Below are 20,488 nucleotides of genomic sequence, written 5' to 3'. Positions count from 1 at the left end.
CCAATACTTTGGCCACCTCATGGGAAGAGTTGACTCACTGGAAAAGACCCTGAGGCTGGGAGGGATTGGGGGCAGGAGGAGAAGGGGACGACAGAGGATGAGATGGTTGGATGGCATCACTGACTCGATGGACATGAGTTTGAGTAAACTCTGGGAGTTGGTGATGGACAGGGAGGCCTGGTGTGCTGCGATTCATGGGGTCGCAAAGAGTCAGACACGACTGAGCGACTGAACTGAACTGAACTGAACTGTGTCCCGTAGCGATGCAGAATATTTCTGCCTTTCAGAAAAGATAACCACAGAGGAAACTATTTTACTGCCTGTGGGGCGTTAGCCGGTTTTGTCTCCCACTCAGCAAACCTCTCAGCCTTTCCTGACTGTCTGACCTCTGCCCCCAGCACCCTGAGTCCCCTGCCCTCAGCAAGCCAGCCCCCTACCTTCGCTCATGGGGTAAAGCAGTCTCTGACACATACTCACCACGGATTTGCAGGTTACCCGTGTTTTAACATTGTGAAAATTGCCCCTTGATGTATTTAATCTATATTCAATCACCACGGTCCCATTACTCTTTTCCTCTATAATTTCCTACTGAGTCTGTGTTATGTAACAGTTTTTGTCATTATCCTCGTACACTCTTAACTATCTTATACAAATATTATAGATTTAGACAGCAGAATTAAAGATCAACTCTTCCTCTAAATACGGGTCTTTTTCAAAGACTGAAAAATAATAAAACATAAAAACAATAAGTTCTACCAGAGTTAAGGTTTCTAAGTAACAGAGTCCCCTTTTTCCAATATATCTGATCACTGTCCATCTATACTGGCACCTGGTTGCTCCCTTCAAACCGGGCTCCTTCTCAAATTGGTTCTCTTTAAATACTCCAGTCTAATTTAGAAATCATGCCTGTTACTGTCTCTCAAAATATGCTACTTTCTACTAATGTGCCGATTTCTTTAGATCGCAGATAACCTTTACTGAACATTAAGTGACACATACCGTAGCAGATGTGTTTGAACAAAGAGGCAAAGAGGAAAGCAGAACTGCGGTCATCTTTACTTGGCTCTCTACAACCCTAACCCCTGGGATGCTTCTCAAAATCCTCAATCCTCCGAGTGCTTTCACCCTTTGCTGTCTCTTGTTCATCTGTATTATTATTAAAGACGTTAGATTGCAGTATGCTACTTGGACCTACTTAGCTTCTGGAGCTTTTGAAAATGTCCTCTGCTCCACTCACCCTCTGACCACCCCAGATCAGATGCTCCCAGGGGAGCAGGATCCGCGGTCTGGTCACTCCTGTCTCTGCCCCACATGCAGCTCTAACAACCCTCTTCTCACCTGAGGACCTGGGCCTCACAGCGGGGTGTAGGGCTCCCGGGAGGAGGCCCGGGCTGGGCACCACCGGGAGACCAGTCTGACCTCTTCCCCAAACCCTCTCAGCACAGCCCCGGCTCCAGAAATTCCTAAGAACTTGACCGTGCCTGATCCCCTTGGCGGGGGAGCAAAGGGATGCTTAGAGTAGGCCACGTGACCCTAGTCGGAGCAAGCTCAGGTCCTTCCAGCTGTAAACTGTCATCTTCAATGAATCAGTCATGAACATTCAAGCCCCCCCCGGCCCCAGGTCCCCTCCAAGGCATCTCTGTGTCTTTTTCATTTCGTGTTGCCGTGTGCTTGATCTCCTCTATCAGGTCCCAGTGCTGCTTCCTCGAGTACCTTTGTAGGCTTTTTTGGGAGTGACATAACACACCACCATATAGACAGTGATAACCAACAAGGAAATACTGTATACCACAGGCAAATACACTCAATATCTTATAATAATCAGGAAGGGAAAGGACCTGAAAAAGAACACACACACACACAATAGAATCGCTTACACAATGCTGTGAATTAACTTTACATCAATTTAAAACACACACAAAAAAAAGAAAATCTGTATTAAAAATAAAAGAACTCCTTCATACTAAAAAACACATGGATAACATCTCTACACTTTTTTATCCCTAGTCCAGGGACCAATAAACATTTACTAAATAAATGGATGGTTTAGAAAGGACAGTAGAAAGCTGTCCTCCATAAATCAGAACATCTCCCAGCTGTCTTGTTGCTGCTTTTGGCTGCACCACACGGCTTGTGGGGTGTTAGTTCACCAACCAGAGATCGAACCCGCACCCTCAGCTATGAAAGCATGGTCTTAACCACTGCACTGCCAGGGAATTCTCAAGGTGCAGCTATTTTTAACTGTTCTTTAAGACTGTTTTACAGTAAGGTAAATGTTAGATAGCGACTATGTGAATATCACGAGACAGAATGCAAATTCACATGACTGTTAGAGACTGGAGCTGACACCTCACAGTGACCGGCCTCTTGACACCAAGCCTTCACTCTATGGCAGCGTATCTTCCTTCTCACCATGGTGACAGGGGCTTCACAGAGAAAATCCAGAGAAATACTGACCAGCACACCTCTCACCACATTTCAGCAACAGTGGAAGTTCTTGAAAATATTACAGTCTCCTTAAGATGTTCTGAAAACTGCAAGAAACTAAATGGTGCCACTTTAATTTCTTATTCAAATACAAACTGAGGCAATAAAATTGAGCTGCAGTTCTCCCTATAGAGCGGTCATTCAGATAATACAGAAAATGGCTAATTAACTTTCAATATTTATATTAAAAAGACACAAAGTTTACAAATTACCGTAGTACCCCAGAACACAGCCCCAGAGTCCTGCAGAGAGCTACCTGCCATTAATCTAAAACACCACTTGAGCTAATACAGTCAGTCTTTTCTTCTTGGCCAACTTGTTAACAGGTGTTAATATGTACCTACATTAACCAGTTTAACTTCTCCCAGCTTCCCTCTTGTCCCCAGGGAAGTGAAACTAGATATTGTTAAAGTGAAACCAACAGGTCAGTTGCCTGGAAGACAAAGAAAAAGAAACCAAAATCCTAGAAAAATCTCACCTCACAGAAAATCAGTGCCTGCATAATTAGGAGTTTTCTAGAATACTGTGTTGTTCTGGACAATAACAAGTGTTGACAAAGACATGGAGAAACCAGAGCCCTCTTATACAACTGATGAGAATGCAAAATGGAGCAGCCACCTTACAAAAGAGTTGGGCAGTTTCTAAAAAAATATATGAAATATAAAGCTATCATATGACTCAGCAATTCCACAGCTAGGTGTCCACCCAAGAGAACTGCAAACAAGTCCACACAAAAACTTATACATGAGTGTTTGCAACAACATTATTCCTAACAGTTAAAAAGTAGAAACAAACCACATATCCATCCACTGGTGGAGGAGGAATAAGCCGAATATAACGTACCCACAGATCTGAATATTCCTTGGCCATAAAAAGAAGCACTAATACCTACTACACATGGATGAACACTGAAAATATTGTCCTAAGTGAAAGGAGCTGGTCACAACAGGCAACATATTATGCAATTCCATTTATACGAAATGCCAAGAACGGGCAAATCCGTGGTGACTAAAAGCAGACCAGCGGTTGTCAGAGGCTGGGGAAACATTTATGTTAAAGGACAGGGCAGCCTGGCGTGCTGCAGTTCATGGAGTTGCAAAGAGTTGGACACGACTTAGTGACTGAACAATTGTTCACTTCCCATGAATTTAGCCATAATTCATCTTCACAAGAGACACTGTTTCACCTCCTATGACAACAAATGGAGCAGCCTGCAACTGACCTTGGGGAGTACAGAGGAAATCATTGATTCATGCCCAGCAGGTGAAGACTCCACATGCATTAAGCAGGTGGAATTTTTAAACAGCGTACAAGTGAGTCGGCCACAGAAGATACTTAGGTGCCAGGAAGGGGAAGTCCCTGTCCTTCCAGCTTGGCCCAGCGGCCAGCTTAGTCTGAACGCCTACGCAGTCATCGTCAGGACCACAGTTCAGGTTTAGAAGATGTGAAATAACCGTCCTTTATAAAGTCACGTGAGGGGGAGGCAGGATGAAAAATCAGCAGTCCCTTCCCACAGCCCGTGAATGACTCAAACATCCACAGGAACCAACTGCAGCAATATTGGGAGCCCGTGCCAGCCGCTGGCCACATCCCACCTCCCGCAAAGGGCTCGGGACCCTCCTGTCCAGGTCCTGCCCCGCTCCTGCAGGCCACGAGGGAAAGGGAAATCTCAGGGTGATTTTAGTTATATGGACTTTCCTTTCTTTAAAAAAAATAAAATAAAATCCTGTTTTGAATGACAGAGGTTGAGGGCACTGAGAAATGCACATTTAAACCACTGAACGTGTGGGCACTAGCCTGACACAACTGCATGTCAGCTCCACATACAACCGGGTCTCATTACTCTAGAATCTGCCCTTCAGGGCCCCTCTGGGTGTGCAGGGGGTGCTGCAGAGTCCATGTAACTGGAGGCAGCAAAGACCAGGAGGCACCGTGGGGAACCCCGCTGCTGACTTAAATGCGGACCCACAGACGGGAAGAGGGGCCTCTGTGGTCCCCTCTGGACTTCTCCCATAGACCACTATCCTCTGATGACTATCTCACAGTGACATTTGAAAACTCTACGAGGACAGGGCCGCGTGGGTGGCTGCCCTCCATGCTTCTGCCAAACTTCTGGAAGAGGAGGCTGCAGAGGATCGGGCAGCAGGCTGGCTGAGAACTGAAGCCGCCCAGCCACTCGGCAAGGCAGCCCCTGGACCCTCGAGGGCCTCTGTGAACCCCAGGCACAGCCCCTGTGTGACCTGAGGCCTCAGGGAAAAGGTCTGGGTTTGCCTGCTACCCTCCCCTTTCCTGGGACAGTGAAGGGATTCCTGGGTCTGAAAGTCTGGAAGCATGTGACCAGGGACAGCACAGGTGGCGCTGCCTTGAAAAAAGTAGTTTCCTGCCAGTGTCTCAACAGAGAGCCCAGCGCCTGCCGGAACGGTCTCCAGAAGGAAAGGATTAATAAAAGGCTCTTTGTTGATCCCGCCCTGTTCGCACAAACCCGCTCCTACCCGTCTGACCCGCACGAAGGCCCTTTTAACTGAACAGCAAATCAAGTGTGAGAGAATCACCTCCTTGATTAATTAGCCGATTAGAATTTCCTGAGGACACACAAACACCCAATGCATACGATTTCCTACCCTACCTCTTGGAATTGCTTTCTTTTTTTCCTCCATTTCAAGATGGATTTTTTCCCAATAGTTCTGTTGCCCATTTCAAACAAGCTGCCCCATGGAGGACTTCTGGAAAACCTGTATTTTCCACACAGAAGACAAACGTGTGCCCACTCCATCACCAGGCTTTGCTGTCACTTCCTGAAACCCAACGCTGCAGAATCCTGGTAGGTAACTTCTCTCCAGCGAGCAGGCTGAGCATAGAGGCCTGACTCAGACCCTGATGCCAACAGAAAGTCATGTCAACTGCAGCCCTCAGTCGGAGGCATTGCTGAGGTTCTGTCTGCGTGCAGGTCTCAGGGGGCCGGGCCCAGGGTTCATGGAGGACCCCATGGCTCCCAAGGGTCCAGGGGCCACGTTGCTGAGCAGTCCAGCCACCTCCGGGCTCTGCCCATCAGTTTTGCTGGGCTGTTGCACTGCTGTTCCACCCCCACCCCCCACACCCCTCGCCGTCTGAAGGTCACTTTCAGCCCCTACACTCCCAGTGCATGACCTTGACATATCCTTGACATGCTCTCAACTCCTGTCCTTAGTTGCACCGCTAATTTCCAATCGCTGGTGAGGCATCACATTTTCCTGGTCACTCCCCGGCTTCCTAATTTTCTACTTTTACCTTGAAGTTAATTCTTCTTCATGTGAGCAGGTGGAGGAAAGAGGGCTTTTTAGTGTCCACACAGGGAAACTGACAACCCAACTCTCTCTCCATTGGGAGGTGGTGATGGTTACATCATGTGTCCACTTCACTGGGCCACGGTGTCAGTTATTTGGTCAAACACTAGTCTAGATGTTGCCGTGAAGGCACGTTTTAATGTGATTAACAGTGAAATCAGGAGACTCTGAGGCAAGCAGATGGCCCTCCATAATACAGGTGGGCTTGGGCAATCAGTAGATGGCCTTACAAGACTGAGGTCCCCCAAGCAGGAAGGGATCCAGCCTCCAGACTGCCTTCGGTGCAAGATTGCGACATCGACTCTGGCTGGAATCTCCAGCCTGGCCAGCTGCCTACAGACTGTGCTCTTGCCAGCCCCACATGAGATGATTCTCTAAAACCAAGCATTTCTTTTGTCTCTCTCTCTCATATCAGGTTTGCTTCTTTAGAAGAAACTGTTAAATTCCAATAATTAAAGACCTTCAACAAAATGCCTCAAGCAGTCGTTAAAATGCAATGCTTTGTGTGTTAAGACAAATGACTTGCTTTGCTGTTGTTGTTCAGTTGCTCAGTCGTGTGTGACTCTTTGCCACTCCATGGATGGCAGCAGGTCAGGCTTTCCTGTCCTTCACTATCTCCCAGAGATTGCTCAAACTCACGTGCATTGTGTCGATAATGCCATCCAATTATCTCATTCTCTGTCACCTCCTTCTCCTCTTGCCCTCAATCTTTCCCAGCTTCAGGGTCTTTTCCAATGAGCTGGCTCTTCACATCAGGTGGCCAAAGTATGAGAGCTTCAGCTTCAGCATCAGTCCTTCCAATGAATATTCAGGGGTGATCTCCTTTAGGATGGACTGATTTGATCTCCTTGCAGTCCAAGGGATTCTCAAGAGTCTTCTCCAAGACCACAGTTCTTGGAGCATCAATTCTTCGGTGCTCAGCTTTCTTTATAGTCCAACTCGCACATCCATACATGACTATTGGAAAAACCATAGCTTTGACTAGACGGACCTTTGTCAGCAAAGTGATATCTCTGGTTTTTAATACAATGTCTAGGTTTGTCATAGCTTTTCTTTCAAGGAGCAGGTTTCCACAACGAGAGCATATTCAAAGACTAGATATGCAGAACTGTCAATAGTCACGATGTCAAAAATCATAGGCTACTAGTGGACTCAAAATTAAAGAAGGAACTCCTTTCAGAGGTAAAATCCAAGTGCTAACTGAAATTTGGTCCTTTCAAATCTCAGTCTTCTCTGCACTGGTTTATTTCTTACAGAATGGATTTTCAAGTAGCTTTAGAATAAATTATAGCCTTGAGTCAGAAAAATCTAAATTACAGGCCCCTAAAAAAATCATACACACAACAGAACATTGCCAATAAATAAAATCCCTTATGAAAAAAACCTTTCATAAAGCAAAGCAATAAAATTTTACTACAGTTACAAACAAAAGCATTTATGGTACAATCTTTGGTCACACAAACTAGTACCTACTTAGTGCCACAAACACACATCACAGTGAGGTGCCCTGGTCTACATTGTTAGGAAAGGCTTATATTGCATTACATAAATGGGGAGAATGCCCAGATTGATAATGAACACAATTACAGAGTAGGTCCCTGGAGAAGCAAAATACAATGTAAAACGAATGCACTTTTCAAAAGACTGACTCCCAGCGCCTGCCCTGAAAAGTGTGAGCTCTTCCTGGTGGAACAACTCATAGAAAAAAAAAAAGTGTTGGTTGCTAAGCCATGTCTGAATCTTTGCAATCCCATGGACTGTACCCCTCCAGGTTCCTCTGTATGTGGAATTCTCCAGGCAAGAATACTGGAGCCGGTAGCCAAGCCCTTCTCCAGGGAACAACTCATAAGTCCACTCAAATCCTGTAGCAGTAAAGCATCCCTCACTTTTGGTACATGCCACCACTTGACCTTAAACTCAGAACAAAAATAATGGGTTTTCCTTTAATTCCAATCTCCATTAAGATAACAAAAGAGCTATTTCATAAAAAAAAAAAAACGGCAGTCGGGCCCCATCCTACCTTTCCAGGTCTTCAAAAGGCCACCACCAGGGTCGTACCACACACAGTAGGGATGAATTTATTCTAGGTCCCGGTGGCTCCACAGGAGAGCTCAGACCATGAAATTATCAGAGCTTTGAACTTTGTCCTATGCAGCACACAAAAACCCACCAGTGTGATTTGTGGGTTTGTGCTGTGGCCTAGTATTAAGTTAATGTGTAACAACAATTACACATCAGAGAGGAAAAAAATCAACAAGTTAAATATATACTTCAGAAAAACCCAAACTGACAACAACAGCAAGTAAGTGGTAATCTTGGCAGTGCGGCGTTTTCCCCACTTTCCCAATGTGTCGGGTGCTTGCTTGTGACCAGGCGGCGGGCATGTGGATGCTGACATCTTGGCCCACCTCTGACCCAGTCAACAGGGCTGGGTTCTGTCCAACCGCGTAGTTTGAGTTTCAGAACAAAAGCAGTCTGATTACTTGGGTTCAGGTAGAACCAAAAATTCCTCCCAGAGGATTTTCTGTATGGAATTTCAACACCCAAATGAGTTTAATACTGATTTCTCAAAATGAGTCATTCTCAGTGAGCACAGAGCTCAGATACCTATTCAAAATCAGCCACTCATACAGGCTGTCAGTACTTGCCATGAATAAAGAAGAAACTAGTCATTATTTGAGATGATTTGAAAACAATAATGAATATAATTCAACTCTCAAAATCACTACATGCCTTTCTTCCTTTGGGGGCTTTCTTAGGTAGTGCGGTGGTAAAGAATCCACCTGCCAGTGCAGGAGACCAATACGTGGGTTCAATCCCTGGGTCGGGAAAATCCTCTGAAGAAGGAAATCGCAACCCACTCCAGTGTTCTTGCCTGGAAAATCCCATGGACAGAGGATGCTGGCGGGCTACAGTCCATGGAGTCACAAGGAGTCGGACACAACTAAGCACTGATCGTACACACACAACCAACAAGGACCTATTGTATAGCACAGGAAACTCTGATCAATGTTATGTGGCAGCCTGGATGAGAGGGGAGTTTGGGGGAGAACGGATACGTGTATGTGTATGACTGAGTCCCTTCCCTGCTCACCTGAAACTATCACAGCATTGTTTGTTGATCGGCTAGTTTTAAAAAAAATAAAATTAAATTAATGTACATCTGTGTTTACTAAGTAGTCTCCATTTTGTAAACCATATAAATCACATGTCTCACATCATTCCATCAGAAGAAAAAGAATCTCTCTGAAATCCTGTAATCTTTGTCAGAGACTCATAGGTGGACTGTTAAAGGTCTATTTAGGCTATGTGGGAACTTGATATATGTTAATTAATAAAACTGGATGAGGACCACTCAGGTGGACCAGTGGTTAGGACTCCGCCTTCCAGCGTGGGTGGTACAGGTTCGAACCTTAGTCGGGGAAATAAGATCCCACATGCCATAGGTTATGGCTTAAAAAAAAAATCTGAATGATTTGTAATATTAAAAAAAAAAAGAAAAAGTTGCCAGTGACTCCTCACTTAGCACTCTGTGTAACTTCTCATGACAGTCCTGTGAAGGAAATTAGCTTTTCCGGGTGACTTTTAACAAGTTACCTAACCTCCCCAAGTTAGTCTCCTTCACAGGGTGGGAGTACTAATAGCTGTTCACTGCTTTATGTAGGAAGTGAACCAAGACATGCAAAACCCAGGTAGCCCCATTTCAGAGGACACACACATGATCGTTTTAAAAATCACACAAACTCAGGGCAAAACCAGGATTTGAACAAATGCTCCAAATTTCCAGCCCCACGGCAGGGGGGATCGGGAAGGGGAACACATGTAAATTCATGTCAATGTATGGCAAAAACCACTACAATATAAAAAAAAAGAAAAAGAAAATAAAAATAATTGACTCAGTTGAAAAAAAAAAAATTTCCAGCCCCAGTGTGGAGAGGAGTGTGTGTCCCCTCTTCCTTCCTTAGTCCAGGTATACCAAAGGTAAGGCCGCCGCCAGCCAGTGGAGAGCATTACAAAGTAAAAAAAGCCTTCATTTGATCTCTGAAAACTTTCCACGTACAAAGAGTTCTGACTTTTGGACACGACGCTTTTCTGAGCACCAAGTTTTCAGAGCGAGGCCTCTCGGTCCGTTGTTCCCAGTTCTGCCTTCATCCTGGTTTGCTTTGGTGGCATTTTCCACAGAGAAGAATCATGTCTGCCCTGAAGAAAATCTGTATTCATTATAGTTGATTTATAGTTGAAAATGTATGTTCAATTTATCTGATTTTTGAAACACTCAGCCCTCTGCTAAAACAACCTCAACGTGCACATAACAGAAAATGAGATGAAGAGATTTAGATCCGTAAGACAGAGAGAGCCTTAGAGGATACCGGAAATAAAAACTCAGAAAAAGGCTTTAACCTTATCATTAGGAAGTCATGCATGCACGTAGAAATCTTTCTCTATCTTTGCTGGCAAGTTACCATGAGTAAGAAACCTATGTGCGTAGATGTCTTTCTTGAGAAGCTCCATACACCGTAATCTCAAATGCAGCAATACAGTAACACCTGTTCTGTGAGCTCCCACCCTCCTCCCTGCTCCACTCCACAACCCCCTACCACCTCCACCACCCTGCCAGCACAGAGGACAGTGCCTTGACAGCCACCGAGGTACCCGGCCCATCCTCGGAGGTCTCAGCAGCTTTGTTTGGATGGACTAGGCCTGTATTACAAAGCACAACAGCACAGTGAGTCTTCTAATACAGATCAAACCTGCACAGCAAACTAGATTTAACCCCAGTAGCAGCACCCCAGATAACTAGAAATGAAGGTTTTGACAAAGTAAGGGATACAGCTTAGGGAAGGATAAAGACAGGACCATCAAATCACAGCACTGAAGCTGCACTAAACTCATCTTCCCACTGAGGGCAGGGGAGGAAGCTGCCTGCCTCTAAGAGCTTCAGGCAGGATCCTAGAGACAGGTGGCATGTCACCCAGCCTGGACTCCTTCACAAGGCAGGATTCCTCCTACAGGGAAGAAAAACCCACAGAGGAGTTTTCCATAAGTAGGTGAATACTTTCAACACAGCCTTTCACTCGGGCATTTACTGGCTGCCAGGCTACACAAGGTTCTCATGACGAATATGAGCGCACCACCCCGGAGCCGTCAGCTCCTCCTAAAGGCCAGCAGCTGTGCTACGCACTCCTCTGCAGAACCTCTCTGAATTCTCAGTGGAGCCCAAGGAAGCAGGTCCCCATCCTGGGCATCAGGTGAGGAAGCAGGGGGACTCAGGCCCAGACCGGCTGATTCTGCAGCCCATGACCTCTGGCATTTCCTCAAGGGAAAATGAAAGTCTTCTATAAGAGCTTCCAGAGACATTTCAAGGAATTATTAGGGAAAAAAAAAAAAGAATGCTCTTTGTCAGAGAATTTAATAAGGAAAAATTTCAGCTAATCAGCCATTAAAATTAAGATATTGAACCAAATCATCTATTATTTCAAATACATATTAGAACCTGGTTATTTATTAGAGAAATATTAAATATGTATATTAAATATGGCTAATATCAGCTTCATTCTCTAAAAGGAGCTTAAGCCATCAGGTATAAGTCATTATTTAGTGGTGCTAATAGCATAAACTATTGGTGGTTTTGGGGGAAAAGAGGAGTGACTGTTAATGGGCATGATGATTTCTTCTTGTGTTCTAAAATTGACTGCAGTGATGACCGGCATGATTCTAGATATACTAAAAACAATTCCTCACTTTAAATGGATGAGAGGTAAGGTATGTCAATTATATATATATATTTTTAAATTGAAGTATAATGTTGATCAAACCAGTCAATCCTAAAGGAAATAAACCTTGAACATTCATTGGAAGGACTGATGCTGAAGCTGAAGCTCCAATACTTTGGCCACCTGATGTGAAGAGCCGACTCACTGGAAAAGACCCTAATGTTGGGAAAGACTGAAGGCAGAAGGAGAAGGGGATGACAGAGGATGAGATGGTTGGATGGCATCATCGACTCAATGGAGCAAAACCTGGGAGATAGTGAAGGACAGGGAAGCCTGGCATGCTGCAGTCCATGGGGTCACAGCAAAGAGTCGGACATGACTGAGCAATTGAACGACAACAGTTGTGTTTATTTCAAGTGCAGAGCAAAGTGATTCCATGATATACATACATACCTACTCTTTTTCAGATTCTTTTTCCTTACAAGTTATTACAAAATATTGAGTATTATTCTGTGTACTACACAGTAGGTCCTTGTTGGTTATTGATTTTATACATAGTAGTGTGTGTACGGTGTGTGTATACATGGTACGTCTTAGATAAATCAGGTGACTTCCTGGAGCCTCACTGTCCCCTGTCTGTGCAGTGACTCTGGATGAGGACAACTGTATATATGCCAAGTATACTTCACAGAGCTGTTTAAAAAAGAAGCAAGTGAGGCTGCTGGCTTTGCTGTGGTGTCAATTCATTCCTTTTTTAAATTTTTATTTCATGTGGATTATAACTGATTAACAGTGTGGTGTTAGTTTCAGGTGGACAGTCAATTCATTCTCTTTTTACTTTTATTTTTAATCAGAGGATAATTGCTTTACAATATTGTGTTGGCATCTGCCATACAACAACATGAATCAGTCATAAGTATACATTGGTCCCCTCCCTCCTGACCCTCCTCCCCTCACCTCCCTCCCCATCCCATCCCTCTAGGTTATCACAGAGCACCAAGCTGGGCTTCCTATACGACACAGCAGTTTCCCACTGCCTATCTATTTCACACGTGGAAGTGCACGTATATCAGTGCTACTCTCTCCATTCATCCCTCCCTCTCCTTCCCCTGCTGGGTCCACAAGCCTGTTCTCTGCTTCTGCGTCTCTATTCCTGCCCAACAGCTCTCGCTCCCCTGGAGCTCAGACTAGAGATGACAACGGAAACATCCGTGACTAAGTAGGGAGGAGGGAGTCTCTTATCACCACCCAGATTCACTGCACAGACAGAAGGACAACGAGGCTCCAAGAAGTCACCTGATTTGTCTAAGGCTCACTGTGTCAGTCAGGCTAAAGGATGTACGCCCAAGCTGTCATAAGGGCATATGATCTCTTTCTTCCAAATATCTCTAAGAACTTGATGTCATAGTAAAGTAACGGTGAATCAGGGGAGCAAAGCAGAGTCCATCCCGCTCGGCTGTGATTAACTGAGAAAGAATAAAAGCAGTCGACTAGAGCATTTCCCACTTCTTTTTATCCTAGGAAGAAAGAGGATGTTCCTTAATGAAATGATAAAAAATAAAGTTTGAGCCTGTTATTTTCAACCGTTAATAGCTCATCAACCAATCATCTACCATTTATTTAGATACATGGAGCTTTCTTAGAGACTTACCAGGAAACACGGTAATGAAATTAAAGAGCTACAAGGTGAGGGAAAGAAGACAGGACCTTCTCCAGGGATCACGCCAGGTTCCTGTGTGCTTAATCTGTCCTTGGACTGTCCTGGCCCCATTAATCAAAGCAAGTGGTTTTCTGGGAAATAACATGCTTTTGTGATCTGAAAAAGAGATACTAGAGGGAAACTATGATGTCACAGGGAAAAGGACAGCAAACACTGTGATAAATTTAACTGCATTTTCTCACTTCTTGTTGTGTTACATGTAATAGAGTAAGGTCTTTGCTGCCCTTCTGTAACTGTACCTGGTTAAACAGGTTAAACTAACGGTGTGTTTACAAAACGACATGAGGTAACGTCAGTATTGACACTGATACCAGATCTGTTTGTACTTAAATCCAACAGCACTTATGTAGATATTCTTTATATAGTTATGCTACTGAAAAAATTACTTTTTTCAGTACACAAATTTTTTTTTACTATACATGGAAGCTTCTATTTCTGAAGAAACAATACATAAAAATGGATATAGAGTATAAAATTTATACTTGGCCTCTATTTTTGTAACAATCAGACTGAAGAAAGAAAAGTACAAAAGGAGTTAGGCAAATCCAGACTCCCTGCACCTACTTCAGTGTGTGGCACTTGGGAGACCTGCAAGAAATGCCAGGTTTTTAACTGAATGTGACTCCACAACAATGTAATAAAAATAGTTTCTCCACATGGTACACTTAATATTGTTGCTCAAATTTAAGTTGTGTCATCTGAAACTAAAATAATCTTCAAAATTTAATTTACTCTTCGGTTTCCCAGTAATCAGTCTTTATGGAAGCCATTGAGATTTCTAGGTTTTCTTCTGTGGGAGAATTAAAAATACTTGAGTCCATGTCTCTCTAGTTAATTTTTATATTCTCAAGAACTAGCACCACGTCTGGAACAGAGGAATTACTCAACATGTTTTTCAGAATAGATTAAAAATATAGCTTTATATCAATAACCCACCACTCTGTTCTAGATCTAATTAAAGATTGAATACTTAGTAAGCAGTGAGTTAGTTAACTAATAAATACTAATCAACAAGAAGAAACCTAACCAATCTTGAAATACCTCCAGTCCTGGTCAGCAACTCCAGCTATCTGACCTCTAATTTTGATGGAGATCTAGGATGGTTTTCATCAGATTTTCTAATCCTAACTCAACAGTGTAATGAAATGGTCCTCTGGTACCACATTTCCAATAGAGAATATAAACTCTACCCTCCCCTTGGATGGTTGTCAAAGTTGCCCTAAATTAACAATATGGATTGTTATGGATTTTCAGTCTCTTTATTTTTACCAAAAAATATGAATTAAAATTCTTCACTGTCTAATCTTCATTCCCCTTTCCTCACCGGAAAAAAACAAAAACAATTACTATTAACATCACTGCAACAAAATACTCCATTTCAGGATTAAAAGCATTAACCAACAGGATTAGAAAGGCATAGTACACTCCACCCTACAACAGCAGAATATATTCTTCTCATATGCACACGGAACATAGATCAAGACAGACAATATCCAGGACTATAAAACCAACTTCAAAAATGCTTAACTGAAATCATACAGAATGCATTCTCCAACCATAAGGGAATAAACTGAAAATTAATAACAGATGTGAGGAAATTTTCCAAACATCTGGAAACTAAACACACTTTTAAATAACCCACAGGTCAAAGAGGAAGTCTAGAGAGGAATTAAAAAAAGACATTTAACTGAATGAAAATAAAAATTAAATGTGACATATCAAAATTTACAGGACAGAGCTAAAGCAGTGCTCTGAGGAAAATTTATAGCATTAAATAAATACATAAGAAAATAAGAAAGAACTCAAATCAGTAGTCTAAATTCCCACTTCAAGAACCTAGGAAAAAAGCAAAATAAACCCAAAGCAAGGAAAAGGAAAGAAATATCAGTAACAAAGGTAAGAGCAGATATAAAAGAAAGCAGATAAATAGCAAGAATCAGTAAAACTAAGAGGTAGTTCTTTTAAAAGATTAATAAAGTCAACAAACTTCCTAAAAGATTGACTAAGGGGGAAAAAAAGATAGAAGAAACAATATACCAATATTAGGAATGAGATGAGATAGCACTACCCTCCCTGCAGACATCAAAAAGATAGTAAGAGAGTACTATGAACAACTCTACACACAAAAAATTGGACAACTTAGAGAAAATGGATCACATGCTCAAAAAACAAAAACTACCACATCTAATACAGTATGAAATAGATAACTTCAACAGATATTAACTATTATGGAAACGGAATTTGTCATTTCAAAATTAAGACGAAATCTCACTGAAGAATTTTACCAAGTGTTTAAAAAAGACCTAACATTAATTCCATCCTTTGTCACCCAGGAAATGAAAGGCATTTTCCATTCATTGTATGAAGCTAGTATTACCCTGATACCAAAATCAGATCAAGATAGTACCCTACAACACTACCAAAACCAACCAAACAAAAACCCAACTACAGACCAAGATCTCTCATGAATATAGACAAAAGAACACTTAATAAAACCTAAGAGACTATGAGTGAGTGGAGTGAGTGAAGTTGCTCAGTTGTGTCTGACTCTTTGCAGCCGCATGGACAGTAGCCCACCAGGCTCCTCCATCCAAGGGATTTTCCAGGTAGGAATACTGGAGTGGGTTGCCATTTCCTTCTCTAGGGATAGCAATATATAAAAATAATTACGCACACAGTCAAGTGGGTTCCATTTGGGTTTATTCCAGGCATCCAAGACTAGTTCAATATTTGAAAAATTAATCAATATAATTCATTATATTAACAGGCTAAAAAATCATAATCATCTCAATTGATAGAGAAAACACTTGATAAAATCCAGTCATCATTTAAAAAAAAAAGAGATCAATTTCCTCAACTTGATAAGGCACATCTGCCAACAACCTACAGCTAACATTATACTTAATTGTGAAAAGACAGGATGCCCTCTAAGATCAGAAAGAGGCAAGGACATTTGCTCTCACACTCTTATTCAACATAGTGCAAGAAGTTCTAGTCAGTTCAATAAGGCAAGAAAAGTAAATGAAAGGCGTACAGTTTAGAAAGAAAGAAATTAAACCATCCCTTTTTGCAGATGACACAATTATCCACATTGAAAGTCCCAGGGAATCCACAAAAAAACCCTAGAACTAATCAGCAAGCTCTACAAGGTTATATAATACAAGTCAAACACACACACACAAATTTTTTTTACTGTATTTCTACATAGCAATGAACACATGGGCATTGAAATAAAAAATACAATACCATTTACGAGTGTTCAAAAGTGAAATCTATGCAAACATGAACAGAAACTACATGGTTAAAACTGCACAGTGATGATGAAAAAAATGGAAGACTGGAAGATTCAAAATAGTAAAGATGCCAGTTCTCCCCAAATTCTAGCAGATATGAGAAGATTATTCAAAAATTTATATGAAAGCAAAAGGAACTAGAATAGCTAAAACAATGCTGAAAAAGAATAAGCTGGGATGAATTGGTCCGCCCAATTTCAAGACTCAAAGCTGTAGTAATCAAGACTGTGATGTTGGCTGAGACACATAGCTCAATGCAACAGAAAGGAGAACTTAGAAACAGACCTACACAAATATGCCCAACTAATTTTTGATAAAAGTGCAAAAGTCACTGAATAGAAAAGGCGTAGCCTTTCTAACAAAAAAGGGGGCTGGAGCAATTAGACATCTACAGGCAAAAACCACAAACAAACAAAAATCTCACAAAAAAATACAACCTACATCTCACACCTTATACAAAAGCTAACTCAAATGAGTCATTGACTTAAATGTAAAACTATAAAACTTAAAAAACAGTAGAAGAAAATCTTCAAGATCTAGGGCTAGGCAAAGAGTTCTTAGACTTGACACCAAAAGCATAATCCATAAAAAAGGAAAACCAATCAATAAATTAGACTTCATCAAACTTAGAACATATTTGCAAGCCACACATATCTAAAGAAGTAGTATCATCTTCAGAGAAGTGTGTTGCGTAAGCAAAGCAATACCTAACATACAGTATGATTCCAATTTTATAATATTTTTGAAATAAAATTATATGCAGGAAGAATTAGTGGTTGCTAGAGGTGAAGGAAGGAGTAGGGGCAGGAGGGAAGCGGGTGTGGATATAAACGGACAACACAAGGAACCCTCTTGGTGATAGAAATGCTATTTATCTTCACATAGCAAGGTCAACGGGCTTCGGCGTGGCTCAGCGGGTAAAGAATCTGCCTGCCAATGAAGAAGACGCAAGAGACGTGGATTCGATCCTTGGGTTGGGAAGATCCCCTGGAGCAGGGCATGGCAACCCACTCCAGTATTCTTGTCTGGAGAATTCCACGGACAGAGGAGCCTGACAGGGGATAGTCCATAGGGTCGCAAAGAGTGAAACATGCCTGAAGCGACTGAGCAGGCGTGCACGCACATCAATGTCAATATCCTGGCCATGATGTTGTACACATCACATAAATATCACTGCATTATACCATGCATGTGAATCTACAATAATTTCAGCTTTTTAAAAAAACCTTAATCTTAAAGATTAACAAGAATGTAAAACTCCCCACGAATAGAATTCCATATTGACAGAACTCTCAAATCCCCACTCTTTTCTGCCAACTCTTGCCTCTTGTGTGTCAGATTTTGACTCTTAACAAAGTCACTCCAGCTAAAGAAAACCATCTACACACCACATCTGAGTCTTCCGTACAATCAGGCACCAGGATCTGGGTATTTTACAGAGACCTTCCTGACTGTGCAAACCTCGTGACTGACGGAGGCAGGTTCAGCAAGAGAGCCCAGGACAGGTGCCAGAAGTGTCTGAGTTCCTGCGTAGACAGCAGCAGGTGGACGTGGCCACCTCCAGCGGGAAGCAGCAGGTTCTGAGACCAAGGCCACCGCTTCCCCATCTCCCTCCGCCTCTGGCCAAGGCAGCACTGAGTATATAGGGGCCTCTGCACTCCGAAAGCAACAGAGCCGCTGCCCTGAGACCAGGAACCATGCAGATCCCCTCCTGAGCCCTTAGCGAATGGATCCTGATGCGGGTCTGAAGTTCCCTCTCTTCTGAGGTGAAAGCTGTAGGCTCCTCCCAATGGCGAAAATACCTTTCCATCTAAAAGACCATGAGAAACGTGGTCCAAGCTATCTGAGTCCTGCAGCTGTGAGTCTGTATGAGGAAAAGAAAGATTCACTGACCAGGCATGTAGAATATGCATGGCTAGTCATCTCTAGAAACAATCCCATAAAAGAAACTCTCCTGTTTGAAAGAAAGGTGTGTGCATGCCTGCATGCTCAGGTGCTCAGCCGTGTCTGACTCTGTCACACCACGGACTGTAGCCCGCCAAGGCTCCTCTGTCCATGGGAGTCTCCAGGCAAGAATACAGGAGTGGGTTGCCATTTCCTTCTCCAGGGGATCTTCCCAACCCAGGGATCAAACCCACATCCTTTGCATTGGTAGTTGGATTCTTTACCAATGAGCCACTAGGGAAGCGACATACATAAAGAGCCATAACACTCATGAAACCAGTGTGGTTTTTGTTTTTTTTTTTAATCCTCTCTCAATAATGCAAACCAAAGCACTTCCCAGGTCTCTTCAGTTGAGCTGCAAGCATACACAGAGAAGTGGCTGCCCGGGTCTGGGTGACAAGGGACCAGAAACCCGCCTGTTGAGCCAACCTTCTGTTTCTCCTGGACTGATCTGCACAGATAGCCACTATCTTCACCTCAGAAGATGAGTGTTCCAACTGACACAAAGACTTCTTAAAAAATTCCCAGCCAGAGAAAAACAGATGCACTGTGTGGAGAGACCTGCTTCTATGGAATCGACTTTCCAGGAAAGCCTAGAAACAGTGCTGTCTGCTGACAATGGCATTTCCTCCTTCCTTAGAGACGACTCATCTCAGCAGGAAAGAAAAACCAGGAGAGATTGGTTGTATTCACCCACAAAAATAAAAACAGGCTATTAAAGTCCTAGAGGAGAAAACAAGCAAAACTGTACTTGTCTACTGGGACAATACAAATTCAGTAATCCAGCATGCACCAGAATTTAATAAGCCATTTTGCTTCAGAATAATTGTTGCATGGGGTTTGATTTAATTAATCTCAGCAGGCTTGGGAACAGCCCCCAGGAAGTCAATGTGATAAACCCCCTTGGACGTGCTGGTATGTCAGGGCGCCGCAGACTCACACCTTCAGGCAGCAGCAAGGGCGCTGTGCACTCTGACCCACCCACTGCCAGCCTTGAAATGCCAGGACATGCGCGCATCCCTGTCCCGTATGAAGGCTTCGGGCGAGCACCAACTCAGGGCGAGCACCTTGGATGAGGGTCAGAGTAGGAACAAAGACCAGGAAAAGCAGAGAGAAACACTGCTTCCTCCTACAAGGTGATCAGAAAGAAGGTCTACCGAGTTCTCTAAGCCTGAGTATTTTCTCCTAATTTTGAGTCGAGCCACAGGAAGCCCTGACCCACAGCAGAGGAGGAGAGCATAGACAGAGCGTCTCCACCCTTCTCCAGGGCTCCCCATTTCCGGTGGTAGAAAAGTCTAGCCTGAAAGAGAGCCCGGAGAAGGTCATCCTACATCACCGCCCTCCCACCCAGCACATAGATCTAGGAGGGACGGTGAGACTGCAGGGAAGGATTAGTGGAGACTGGGAAGGGCCTCCCCATGGCTGGAACCACAGCTGCATTTAGGAATGGCGCGTCCGTCCATCTCAATGAGCACCGTCATCATCCGTGAGCACAAGACACTCTGTCAGGCACATGACATTTCAAGAGCTACATCTGGACACGGGCGGCTCAACCCTGAGCAGAACGGTTGACCCCGATGCTGGTGGGTGAGGACAACTACTGAAAATACAAATTGACTTCCCTGGTGGCCCAGTGGTTAAGGCTCTGCACTTCCACTGCAGGGAGCATGGGTTCGCGCCCTGGTCAGGGAGCTAAGATTGCACATGCCTTGAGGTTAAAAAACGAAGAAAAAATACTAATAGGATCCCATCAGTCATCCAGATTCCACAAGCTGCAAGTTTACAAGTCAGTCTTCTTCCTCACCCCTTGCCATGGCTTTTCATAAAAAAATGAATCTTCAGAAGAAGCTGCCACTTTCCTTATTCAGAATCCCACAGCTTCATGTCTCAGGGATGCCAGGCGTCTCAACCTGACTTAGGCTCAAGGATACACTGACTCAGCACAGCATGTGTGTGGGCCCCACCCTAGACACACACACACACACACACACACACACAGCATGTGTG

At 43.4% G+C, this 20,488-nt stretch overlaps 1 protein-coding gene across 3 annotated transcripts in view; it reads right to left on the bottom strand.

Moving 5' to 3' along the window:
• Positions 1-20,488, bottom strand: part of SPATA13 (spermatogenesis associated 13) — a 219,960-nt gene that overhangs the window by 79,534 nt on the left and 119,938 nt on the right. The window contains exon 1 of one of the 3 annotated variants that reach the window (XM_043477672.1): positions 7,831-8,618. The exons of the other annotated variants lie outside the window; for them this stretch is intronic. The gene's annotated coding sequence lies outside the window, so the exon portion shown is untranslated. Of the gene's footprint in view, positions 1-7,830; positions 8,619-20,488 lie in introns of those variants that run through there. 3 annotated transcript variants of the gene reach the window in all.

The sequence above is a fragment of the Cervus canadensis genome, chromosome 9 (assembly GCF_019320065.1).
Source record: "Cervus canadensis isolate Bull #8, Minnesota chromosome 9, ASM1932006v1, whole genome shotgun sequence".
NCBI classification, from domain to species: domain Eukaryota; kingdom Metazoa; phylum Chordata; class Mammalia; order Artiodactyla; family Cervidae; genus Cervus; species Cervus canadensis.
The sequence above is the reverse complement of the archived record's forward strand: the minus strand, read 5'-3'. Positions and strand labels throughout refer to the sequence as shown.